This window comes from Rattus norvegicus, chromosome 4, assembly GCF_036323735.1.
Source record: "Rattus norvegicus strain BN/NHsdMcwi chromosome 4, GRCr8, whole genome shotgun sequence".
Classification (NCBI taxonomy): Eukaryota; Metazoa; Chordata; class Mammalia; order Rodentia; family Muridae; genus Rattus; species Rattus norvegicus.
The window spans coordinates 160,836,235-160,847,778 of NC_086022.1; the positions used below are offsets into that span (position 1 = coordinate 160,836,235).

The 11,544-nt window shown below is 44.2% G+C and overlaps 2 long non-coding RNA genes across 3 annotated transcripts in view; one reads left to right on the forward strand and one right to left on the reverse strand.

The window, feature by feature from the left end:
- LOC102546745 (uncharacterized) overlaps window positions 1–1,694 on the reverse strand; it is a 47,956-nt gene extending 46,262 nt beyond the window's left edge. The window contains exon 1 of one of the 2 annotated variants that reach the window (XR_005503895.2): window positions 1,616–1,694. This is a non-coding gene — a long non-coding RNA (uncharacterized LOC102546745). The remainder of the gene's footprint in view (window positions 1–1,615) is intronic. The other variant, XR_005503896.2, reaches the window with a different exon arrangement.
- LOC134486842 (uncharacterized) lies at window positions 1,559–3,911 on the forward strand. Its single transcript, XR_010066267.1, has 2 exons — window positions 1,559–2,043; window positions 3,215–3,911. It is a non-coding gene; the product is annotated as an uncharacterized LOC134486842 (long non-coding RNA).
- Window positions 3,912–11,544: the final 7,633 nt, after the last annotated feature.

Consider the following 11,544-nt stretch of genomic DNA (forward strand, 5'->3'; position numbering starts at 1 on the left):
CAGCAGCTTTGCTAACGCCCTTGAAGTAAGCCTCTTGCCCCACCTTCTGATCCAGCGTGGAAAGGGAGGAGGGAAGGAAGGGCACTTGGGGCTGTAATTGCCTCCCCTACCATGCATACATACACGGGAGATAAGAGCAAATAGAGACTCAAAGTCTCAAAATAATATTCAAATAGGGCCCTCTCTTTCTTCTCTAAGGCATGCCAAACGTTCTGCACTTGCTGTCTTCCTCTGTCTTTGTATATAATGGGTAAGCATTTGCAATGTGTGTATTCATTCAGACTACTTATATTATTGCCATGTGCCTGAACCTTCAAGGCTCTGATGATGCTAAGATGTAGATACATTGGTCTAGTTCATTCCCAAGAGCTCAGCATTTGTGAAGAAAGTCTGATTACTTCTGTCAACACACTAAGCAGATGGGCTATAAGCAGGCAAGAGGCAGGAATGCCAGCATAGTCTTGAAGGGGTTAATTCACCAAGACTTCAAAGAGGAGAAAGTCTTAGGGAAGAAAGGTTGAGTGAAGCATGAGTATTGGAGAAACAGTTTAGTGAGGCAGGGAGGGTAGAGCGGTATATAGAGGGAAGGTCAAGTTTGAAAGCAAGAAGACAAGGATTATGTTGGTGGCTCTTGTGATTTGAGTCTAAAATGGACCCAACAGGCCCCTAAATTTGAACACTCATTCTCCAGTGGGTGGTATGTCTCAAGAGACTACGGAACTTTCCAGAACTTTGCAAACCATATCATATCCACTATTGGTCCCAGTCAGCTTTCTGGTCTGACTATCATGTGAAACTCATGCATCCCTCTTCCCACAGAGCCATTCCATCATGATTGTCTCTCCCTGCCACCATGGGTGACTGTACTCCATGAAACACAGAGCCAAGAAAGACCTGCCCACATTCAGTTCAGTTGTTTCTGTCACACATTTGGTCATAGCAACCTGAAGGTCAGTGGAAACCAGCTGAAGAGCTTTGAGTAAATCCCAGAAGTAGACAGGGTGGAAAAGGACTTAAAGGTTACTTAATGTTTCAGGTCTCAGTTTCTAAGGATAAGATTGTCTACTGTGTGCCCTTATGTATTCTCACAGTTCGGTAACCTGTAGCATGGAAAAACCTCAAGTTTGCCGTCTAGCTGTCTAGAGTCCCTCAGAAACCCTGCTGCTATCTCTGCTTTCAGAAATGAGGGTGTCAGAATGATGGCTGAGGCAAAACCAGTATGTGGACAGTAACAAAAAACTGCCAGTTGTGACTAATGAGTCTCCAACTGTTCATCTGCTTGGGAGCTAGAAGGCTGAGAAGGGCCCTCTAATTGGCACACTAGCCTTGGGGACCCGCTTGTTCATTTGTGAAGTTTAGGAACCCACTGACAGACCAACATGTTATTAGTGCAAATTATCCAGTCACCTGGAACCCTGACTCTTTGTTCCAAGAAAGATTAAAGGGCCCGAGGGACCCCCCAAAAATTGAACCATGAAATGTCATTAGCTAAGTCATGGTCCTCACAGCTCCCAGAACTAATTATAGAGCTAGGAGTGGCTGGGACCAGACCCCTCTGATATAAAAAGATTTTATGAAAGGCAAAGTGGGGGGGGGAGGCCACAGTAATTCTCACCCTATTATATTCCTTTCAATTATTTACAGGAGTAGACACTGGTGCTGATCCTATATAGAGCCTGGAATCCAGTGAGGTCACACGGGCATTCTGGAAGCTAAGGAGGCCATGTGGAATCTGGGACACAATGAGGCAATGATTCAGCTGCCCCTGCATTCCACACCTCCCAGGGTCCCCTCTCTGTTCCCCTCCCTTAGCACCCAAGTCAAGACAGACCCCATGGTTACAATTAGCTCCATCCCTGCTCAGGAGATGTGAACATTTTCCTTCCGTCAATGGTTTTAATAATATGGTCACCTTACTCTCCTAACTGAACCCAGTAGGGAAATGAAAGCTGGGAATCCAAAGGTCATAGTAGGTAACACCAAGGAATGTCACGGCCAGGTCACGTGGTTGTCATTTGACTGCTGGGAAAAATTAAGCCAAAGGTCTGTATCCTGGAGGATCAGGAGCTGTTTCTCGTTACCTAGCATACCTTGTATTAGTTAGGATGCAGCCTATAGGAGTTACCTATTCCTGGCTGATAAAATGCAGTCAGTACTTCATAATCCTCAGGTCTTCCTCAGCCAAAGTGGCCTATGGTGCATGTACCAGGTACTGTAGGCAGACTATGGAGAAGCTTCCTAACAGACCAGGCTTTGCCACATCAAGACCCGATGCCAATATCATGGAATCCATTCCATGTTTGACTCCACCACATGTGGCCATAGTCTTGTCTTTCTCTCTCTCTCATTCCTCCTCCTGTGTGTGTATCTATGTGTAAGTAAGAGAACAACCTTAGGTATAGTCCTCACCTCCTATCTTGAGACAGTGACCTTTATGGTCTGACTAAGTCCCAACTTTGTGTGTATCTGGCTCCTCAGGCTTGTATGGCAAGTCCTTTATTCATTGAAACTTTTCTCTGCCCAAGCATCAATAACACAAGTCCCATACTAGACACTGATATATATATATATATATATATATATATATATATATATATATATATATATATATATATTTAAATAATGTCTTTAAAGTCCTGACCCAGTTATGCATACTTCAGAACTACCTTGACCCACAGGGTGGAGGAGAAGTTATGATGGATGATTGGTGGAGATGGACAGGCGCCTGCATCATTTCCTCAGAGTAGTTTAATCTCCCTATGGGTAGTAAGGGCTGCAAACATCTGGTGGGCCTCTGGCATGATCTTGAGAGTTCTATGCAATCAGCAATGGTGGGCCAAATTACAATTAACTTTGCCAATAATTTCAAGTAGGCACACATGCATGCAACGGACATGCACACGTGCATACAACATGCAGACCCTCCATGTAGGAGTCTTGTCATGTGTGTCCATCATTAGGAAGCTATCCAACAGAGAGGTCTGGCTGGCATGACAGATTCCTTGGCAGTGGTAGATTGTGTCCATATTCTGACATGGCCAAAGATAAAGGTCTAAAGGCCCCACATTTCTATTTTTACTAAGGGAATGATCAGTTTTTCTCCTTTGACCCTCTTCTGTTTGTTTGTACCTATCCTCCTTCTCTTATCTCTGTCGCTTATCCATCAAGCTTTCGACTCTGAAACCCATTGACTGACTACATTTTTATCTTCCAGTGTGATACTCTTTCAGTATGTTAGAAACAATGACGATCCCCATGGTTGCAGCCTGGCAACACTGGCAGGGCAGCTTCAGGAACCAGGTGACTCTGATGGGAATGTAGGACTTCCTTCAAGTCCGGCATTGGATGGCATTTTATCATTCCAGTCATGAAGGCAGAAAATCAGCAACAGAATAGTGCTGTCTGTTCCATTCAGTTTTCCTCATCTAAGCACCGACTCAGATTCATCAAGCCCAGGGACTGCTGTGCAGAAGACTTTCTGCCATGCAGCCTATCAACGAGTTTGTCTTCCTCAATGATGTGGTTTGCCCTGGAGTTATCTGTATTTTGATGCTAATTTCACTGCCCCAAGGACAGCTGCCTAGTCACATACTCAGGAATCAGGTGACTTCACCAGAAACTTCTCCCCATTGAATTTGTAAAATACAGGTGAGGGGCAGGCACAGGATATAAGGAGGCCTGTCATTGGAGGAGAAGGAAGGATGGGCGGGAGAGAAGTTTGAAGGAAGAGGAGGAGACTGGAACGGAAAGGAGGAGAGGAGAGGGAGAGAAGCCGTGGCAGGACAATATGGCGGGTGACTTTAAGATTCCACGCTGTACCTTTACGGGTTGTTACAAATGTTCTTAAGGGATGGATGGTACTGGGCTTTGTACGTTTAGGTGGGCAATTATATCTTACCAATTGGGTCAAAGATTATTGTGTTGTGTGTTCTTTTATGTGACGATTTGAGTGTAGCAAAGTGTGCGGTGGCAGGAGACACTGGGCCACCTTAGAGTTGGGATGTTTTTCCGCCAAGATATCTGGCAGATATCTCCGGGCACTGCGGTGCTGGATCTAGTGAGGTAAAAGACAACAATACTTTTTTTTTTATTTTTTATATATTTACAACAACATACTCTTGTAGAGGACCATGTATTATCTCTGTCGTTGATACTGCAATAGTCTTCTACCCATCCCTGTCTGGCAAAGCTTAATTCTTCCTTTCAGAGTGTTCTGTCAAGACTCAACATTCCTTGTGCTCCTGCTTCTCAAACTGTCTCATAGCAGAGCTTCAACCTGATATTCAGCCTCTCTACCTGACCCTCCAAAATCCCATCTTGCATTCCTTTTTCTTTTACTCCATATTTTAGTCCAGCTCCCCACGGAAGTGCATCTCCTGCATCTATATTACCTTTTGAAAGGCTACCAAGTTCATCTCTATTTGGGAAAATTATACAAATTGTCCAAGATCTATGGACATTGTCTTCCCTGACAGATTTCCAGCTCAACTCATTGTCCTGCCTAAACGGTCTCATATTTCGAAACAGCACAACCATTTTGAGCTGTCCATGTGCATTTAACACAATCTTACCTCATATTACTCATTTACTCATATTACTCATATTACCCTTTGTTTTCTACTGTGAGCGCCATGTCCCTAAGCATCAACCATGTGTATTATTCATGGTGATTTCTTTCAGGGCGCTTGTCTATCTCTTAGCAGAAAAGTTGCCCTATAAATATACGGGCCACTGGATTGAATATAGCTCAGCCTAGCATGAAAGTTTAACCAGGCTATTATCCAAAGTGGGAATCAAGAGTCGATTGGACTTTCCTGAAACTTGATCGGGCTCATCTCTAAAGAATAGGTTTTCCTGGAAAAAAAAAATAATAAAGGGAGAGAGGAAGCATGCACGTTCTCTGCAAAATGAACTGTCACATGGCAGATCTCAGCCAGTTTGTCCATCCTAAAATACAAAATTGATGTGAGGCACCCCTTCTAGTTAAAATAGTTGTATAGAAAGACACAGTGCATCCTAGCTACATTTCCCAACTGTTTTGTGACTCCTTCCACTAATCAGGAATCTCCACTAGAAAACGACACCAGGTACATGTCACAGAGGTTGGCCTACTCTCAAGCATGCTGGTGCCTCCCAGGCTCTTTGATCTTCTGTGCCCGTTGTCCCCTGAAAGCAAGCCTTTCCATTCTGTATTTTTCCTCCCAGATCACCCGATACTTCCCAGCAGCCAGGTGTCCCTTTCAGAATGGAGAAGCTGATAACCTGTGCTTTTGGAGCTGACCTTCTGCCATGCTCTCTTGCCATGGGTGTAGGGGGTAGGATTCTTCCCACTGTGTGCGAGAGCCAATCAAACTCGTCTATCGACAAACTAAGGAGGGTCCTGGACAGGATGGACGTAATGGAGGCAGCAGGAGAATAAGTAAATTAACCCTGTGGTAGAATTATCAGAAGATGGAATCTCGCTTTAATGGAGGAGTTTTAGATTGACGGGGGAAAGGGGAAATCTAATTAGTGCTAGTCCTCTGTAGACGTCATGTGAGTAGTTACCTTCACAGCTTTATTGTAAATGCCTTGGGACAAAAGCTATATTTTATGTGACCTTTGTGCTTCGCACTGTGTCTGCCCTTGAATCGAAAATGTATACACCTTTGTGGCTTGACAGCTCCTACAATTGTTTCTGAACGGGACATTTTCTTAGCTTTTGCACTTGATCTCTCTCACTAATTAAAATAGCCAATTAAAAATAGTGGCTCAGAATGTGATTAGTCACTACGGTCCTGTTCATTACTCAGTGGACAAAGTTGGCTTGCTGCCATTGTTCGGATATTTGGGGATCCAAAGACTTGTGATCCAGGTCAGAGAGTACAAGGATTCAACAGACAGCACCCAGGGATAGAAACTCCTCAGCTGGGGCAAACATCTCAGAGGCATAAAATGTTTACCTCCATGGCTGGCAAATAAATTGATAAACATCCTTTGGGTGTGTGTGTGGGGGGGTAGATTTTGCCTAAATCCATCTTAATTTTGATTGAGTTCTTTGGATCTAAGGAGAAACAGGTATAAGAATGCATAACTGATCTTACACTGCTCCTCTGATTCAAATGAACAGTTCCTAAACACTGCCACCACAGATCAGCCCTGAGAGACATGGCAGTGGGATACGGCGAAAGGGAAACAGGGGGGGCTGAGGCTTGGCTTGAATTAATGACCTGTTTGTGATGTTCATCTGAGTACCAACTTATTTCTCCATGTTTCCCAGAACACAGGCAGCCTTCCCATGGCTTGGGTAAGCCCTGTCCTTAAATTCACCCACAGCAAGTAGACTCAATCAGAGTGGCAGTCAGTGACCTGTTACATCATTTTAGACAGTGAGATGGCTGTGAGACAATATTCACCTTGTAGAACACATAGTGCATTTCCACAGAGAACTCCAGAGTCCTCTAGACAGCCTCGATTAAGATCAGAGTATATATGTACCCCTAGTTTAGCTGGCCCTTGGTCCTCCCTCCCTAGGATCAGAGGCAAAAACAAATTAATACACTAATTCAGGCATCCTTCCGTCCACTTTGCAATTAATGGGATGGTGAACTCTCACATTTAAAATGTCTTCCAAGCCAGTGTGTGTTTGCAGCAGAAATTACTGCGAGATGCAACAGGACTTGCAAACCGCACCTTTGCCAGTAAACTAAGAGGGCTGGTTTTTCCCTCCAACAGATCTAGTGAAGGGCCCAAGCAAAGATTTCTCTCAAGCATGGATTCAGAGGAGGACTGAATTTGGGACATGTACAATTGTGCTGGGTGTAGTTGTTTATTATTGTATAATCCGGGACAAATTTGTTTCTTTATTTGAAGGATATGAACCTAATATCCACTTCACCCTGGCATGAATATTAAGTGGGAATAATGCTTGCAGAAGTGCTTGGGAACTGGTAAAAAAAAAAAAAAAACATGCTTCCAGTGAGCTGCCCCCACCCCAGCCCTCCTGCATCTACTTAACCCACTCTGTAAGATCTTAGAGTCAGATTCCCACCGTATGGAATTATCCTCAGCACAGCAGATGGGTTTACAAGTGTCTTGGTCTCTTCGTGTAATTAGCAGCCAAGGAGTCTAAATCTTGCATTGTTTACACGGAGAGTGTTTCTTGCCCGTTCCCACGTCATACCATCTGACACTGTTACCTTTTATAACTGGTGAGTGCAGTTCCTTAACTTTGTGGGATCCTCCGCATACAAACTCTGTTGGACCCGTTCCTTACTGTGGATGGCTACTGTTCTGTAAGATGAGCTCCATGGCTTACAGAAGTTTCTTTATTCATGTTCATTATTTGAATAGTGATTCAGGAAGCCCTCTGAAGTACGGAAGGCAGATGCCACAATTCCATTTACAGGTGAGGAAACTGAGGCACAGTCTGTCTTACCTGTGGATGTTGCTGTAAGAATTAAATGGATCAAAGTGGGTATAGTACCTTATGCTTATAATCACAGCACTCGAGAGGCTGAGGAGAAGGGACTGTCATAAGTGTGAGACCATCCTAGGAAACACAGTGTATTTATAGCCAACCTGGACTGCAAAATGAGACCCTGTCTCATAAAACATACAAGCAAAAATCACATGGCTCGTAGGATTACCAGTTAAAACTCCTTTTTCTTTGGCTGAGTTGTGCTTCCTCCAGAGAATAGTATCCCATACCAGAAAGAGATTCACAGCAAGTTAACAAGGAGCCAGAGAGCGGAAATGAGTTTAAGGGGTTTCCCCAAGACGATGATGCCTGGACCATTGTCCCATGCATCTATGTAGAGCTGTCTATATACACACCCTGTGTGCTGGTGAGGTGGGTGACACGGGGGGTCTGAGAGGCTACCTCTGATCTTAAGGAACTCATTCTGAAGCCGGGAACATGAGGCTAGCATGCAGGATAGTTTAAATAAATAAAGATGATCTTCCAGGAGTATCACAGATCTTACCCTTTGATGGAAAGCCTGACCCCCTTACTCAGGTTCCCAAAGTATAGGCCACAGTTTGATTTGAGCCCAAGCCTCCTTTTAAATGATCCCATTCTCAACTCGCACGGCAATCGCCGGAGTAGGTTCCTTGGCTTGGAGGGCCCGTCTTTATTTTTCAGTGAGTAGGAGAGTGTGATAGTAAGCCGTCCCTTACTGTGAAAAATAGATGAACATTGAAACAATTGTTTCATGCCAGGAGCATGTGGCAAATCACAATTTCCCTCCCCATGGCTGGGAAGAGAAAGAAAGAAGGGAGAGGGCAAGCAATGAATCTCACCCTCGGCGATCTGAAGAACTCCCTGTAGCTTCCATTTTCTTAAGGCAACACCATTTTCCAACAGCACTTCACTGGAGACCAAGTTTTTACTACATGAGCCTTTAAGGGAAACATAACTTTTGCAGTAGAACAATGAAGAAAGAGTAGCAAGATTTATGCCCTTCGGTAGTAATTTTTTGTAGGCTATGGAGTCTTCTTCACAGAAGATGGCTTTTTGGAATTGCTTTCAATTTTTTCTCACTTAATTAAGCCAGAACTTCTTTTAGATTCTCTCCTCTACAGAGGAATCAGCTGATGAGCTTGGGTGGTTGAAGGAGCCTGTGCCTCCTCTCCCTCTGTCCCTGGGAAGAACAGTCTTGCCCAAGACCTAACCATTTTCACAAGGTACTTGCTCTAGTCTCATAAGAATTGACCTATCAAGGCAAGGCAGCCATGTTGCCTGTTCCTGCTGCCCTATTTACCTTGCTCTTAGACAGAGGCTTAATGTGAGACGGTCTATGGAGAATCCATAGACTGGAGCACAGAACTTCAGACATGGGACCTTCTTACACTGCCCTGAGTAGAGTAGAACAGTAAGGAGCCCCTCTACTGTTCTGACATAGGCTGCTAAAGCAGATAGACAGTTGTCGTGTCTGTATAGTCTGGACACTTCCCAAAGTCTTAGGAAAACCACAGCAAAGGAGGATTTTAGATCTGTCATCCAACTTAGGACTAAGCCTAGGAAATGTAATGTAATGTAAATAAATGTTCTTGGGAGAACGGATCTTGCAAACCCCTAATAACAGGAGGTACCATGGCACTGATGGCCAGTTGTATTCCCATGGCCCTTTAGCATGGTATTTGGAGAAGGCAGAAAGAGCAGGCTCTGAGAGTTTATTCTTCTGGGTACCCTTTTATGACCTTGGACCAGTTAAGCCTGGAAAGCTTCATCTGGCTTGTTTCCCCAGGAAAGTGTATTAGTTACAATGTGTGGGGACAATTAGGCCTTTGGCAGTTACAATGTGTGCAGACAATTAGCACTGCTCACTAGTCATCGTCAGTCTTATCCCATGTCACGTGAAGATATAAACACAGTCTAAATAAAACAGGATTGCAAAGATCAATATAGAGAACAAGGTCAAATAACACAAACCATGAAGGTGTAAAAGCTGAAAGTTGGGCTGCCATCTGTTTGTGACATCATGGCTGCCCTCCGGCATCTGGAGTCTAAGATCATCAAAAAGAGGACTAAAAAATTCATCATGCACCAGTCAGACTGATACGCTAATATTTAGCAAAACTGGCAGAAACCCAGAGCTATCAAAAACAGGGAGCAGAGAATATTCAAGGGTCAGATCCTGATGCCAAATATTGGTTATGGGAAACAAAAAAACCAAGCACATGATGCCTAGCAGCTTCCAGAAGTTTCTGGTCCACAAGGTCAAGGAACTGGAAGTGCTGTTGATGTGCAATAAATCTTACTATCCTGAGACTGCTCACAGTGTTTCCCTCAAGAACTAAAAAAACCACCCATTGTAGAAAGAGCAGCACTCTTGGCCATCAGAGTCACCAATCCCAACGCCAGGCTACACAGTGAAGAAAATGAATAGATGGCTTGCATGTGTGTTTTGTGTTTAAATAAAACCACAAAAACTGAAGGAAAAAAGGTGAAAGGTGAGGGTTAATCTCACCTTTACCTCTCCACTGTCTTGGGAGCTAACCTGGACTTTAATGCCTCTCTCAGTTCCCTCTTCTGCTGACACTTCCTTGTCTGCTGCACAGAGAAAACCTATGAGGGACAAACACCAGTTCTCATGTTAAGAGCTCTAGGACAGGTTGGAGAGGTGACAATTTTTAGTTTTTGGTGAATCACTGTCCATTCTCCACAGCCCATCTGTTCATTTTTTTAATTCGTACACACACACACACACACACACACACACACACACACACACACACAACCTACACACAAACACAATTGGTAATTTCCCCTATTACCCTCCCTTCTCCTCCTCTCTTTCCCACTGAAATTCTTTCCCTCCACAAGTCCCATTCCTCTTTAGCAATTTCAGACTCACTCAGTTAAGGTTGCTTGCAAGAGCATGAGTAAAGAGTTACTTACCAGACTACAGATATTAGTGACAAGATCACTGAAGAAAATGACGCCTCCTCTTCTGGAACCCATAGACTGCTCATTGTCCGGTAACAGATGGGGCGACCTCACCAGCCCCTCCACCATGCAGGATGAAATGTTGACAGGGCCCTGCCTGCTGTAGGTCTTCTGCAGGTGACAACAGCTGCAATGAGTTCCTGAGTGAGTACAGCAACTGTCTCATATCTTGAAGAAACTGTTTCACAGCACACACACACACACACACACACACACACACACACACACACACACACATGTACACACACACACACACACACACACACACACACACACACACACACACATTGGGTAGCCTTGGCTCTTACACTCTTTCTGGCCCCTCTTCTGTGGGCCTCAGAGCAGGCGAAATATGTAAGGTTGAACATTCAACTGTCATTTTTTTCTGGGTACTTTGACCAGTTGTGAGACTAACCATCACATTGCTTCTCTGAGAATGCTGAGAGCAGCTCTCACCTCCAAGTGTAAGCAACCATTTTAGAGGCTGCTTCATACTATGCCTGTTTAGCAAAACAACCATAGAAGGTCTTCCCTAGCAGCATGGGCCTGGTTCTCCTCCTTACTACCCAATCTCTCAGTGTTGTGTGGGTGGCATTTCACCATCAAACACCAGAAAGACACATTTATGACATCTGTAAGAACGCAAATACAATTCTGATCTGAGAGATAGAGGGGATGCAAAGAAATTTAATGATCCTCTGGAAGGAGCCCAGCTCCGTGCACTCTGGTAGCCATGGGATTCTGTCATTAGTGTTGCTGTGGGACTCAATGCAGCCATCGGCTTTCAGTGACTCTGCTTTGAATCTGTCTACTCCCTTCTATCCATGTCCATTTCCTTTCCTTAGACAGGTGCTGTCTCCTTTAAAGATTTTCTTGAACAACTGCCATGTTTTTTATGTGGACAGAAGTCCCTGAATGTTCCTTTTAGTCAGTCCAGGAGTTTGCCTGTCATGGATACTAGTACTAAATCCCTCACACCAACCCACCTTGCACAAGGAGAATGTCAAGGCTATGATTGTAAGCTGGTGGGAGTGGTGTCTATGGACCATTTGGCCACCCCTTGCAACAGTGGTTAGAGAAAGACAACTATTCCCATCTTGAACTAAAAAGATTGT